We start from the raw sequence: 878 nt of genomic DNA on the forward strand, positions 1-878 counted from the left end.
GCTCCTCACACACCAGGAGAGACCCCAAAACCAGGGACAAACCTCGCTCCTCACAAGGCTGGGCCATGCCAGGACCAAAATCAGACACAGAGAACTGAACCAGAGGGAATTCCTCCATGGCCACAGGGAAGCACCAGGACTTTGCAAGGAAAAAAGCTGAGGATCTGGGAAAACCCGGTAATCCCCAAACTGGAAGTGTTCTGGTGCTCTCTGCCTGCCAAGAAAATCCCTTTTCCTGCAGAAAAAACCCTCCCAAGCAGATCCACGTTTGCGCAAAGCCATTTCATTTTCATGCTGGAAATTCACAGCAGTGCTGGCTAAAAACTGTGGAAAGGGAAGCGATCCAGAGGCTCCCATTGAAAATTACTATTTTGGGGGTCTGCCCAGGCCGTGCTGGGAGAGGAGCTGCGGAGCTGAGCCCGTGGGAGCAGCCCTGGGGCCGAGCCCGCTCTGTGCCACCTCATCCTCCGTCAAACTTTAAAAATAAAGCTGCCACCGAGCCGGTGGCACGGCGCTGGCATCTGCCACGTCTGGGTGACAGCTGCTGCCTCGCACAAAGGGCTCCTGTCCTGCCAAGCGCTCCCGTCACGGCTCCGGCAGCGCCAGCCCCTCCGTGTCTGCACCGGGCAGAGAGAGCCCTCGGAATCCTCGTGGGGATGGGCAGGGCTGGACCCCGGCCCCTCTGACCCCACGGGCGGATCCCACACCGGGGCTGGGGGGAGAGGGCGGGGAGGCACCGGGAGAAGGTTGAGGAGGCACCGGGAGAAGGTTGGGGAGGCACCGGGAGAAGGGTGAGAGGCACCGGGAGAGGGTGGGGAGGGCACCTGGGAGGAGAAGGTTGGGAGGGCAGCAGGAGGAGGAGAAGGTTGGGAGGCACC

The 878-nt window shown here is 61.2% G+C and overlaps 1 protein-coding gene across 2 annotated transcripts in view; it reads right to left on the bottom strand.

The window, feature by feature from the left end:
- The window catches only part of AHCYL2 (adenosylhomocysteinase like 2), a 77548-nt gene that overhangs the window by 3086 nt on the left and 73584 nt on the right, over positions 1-878 (bottom strand). The window lies entirely within an intron of this gene.

This window comes from Parus major, chromosome 1A, assembly GCF_001522545.3.
Source record: "Parus major isolate Abel chromosome 1A, Parus_major1.1, whole genome shotgun sequence".
Classification (NCBI taxonomy): Eukaryota; Metazoa; Chordata; class Aves; order Passeriformes; family Paridae; genus Parus; species Parus major.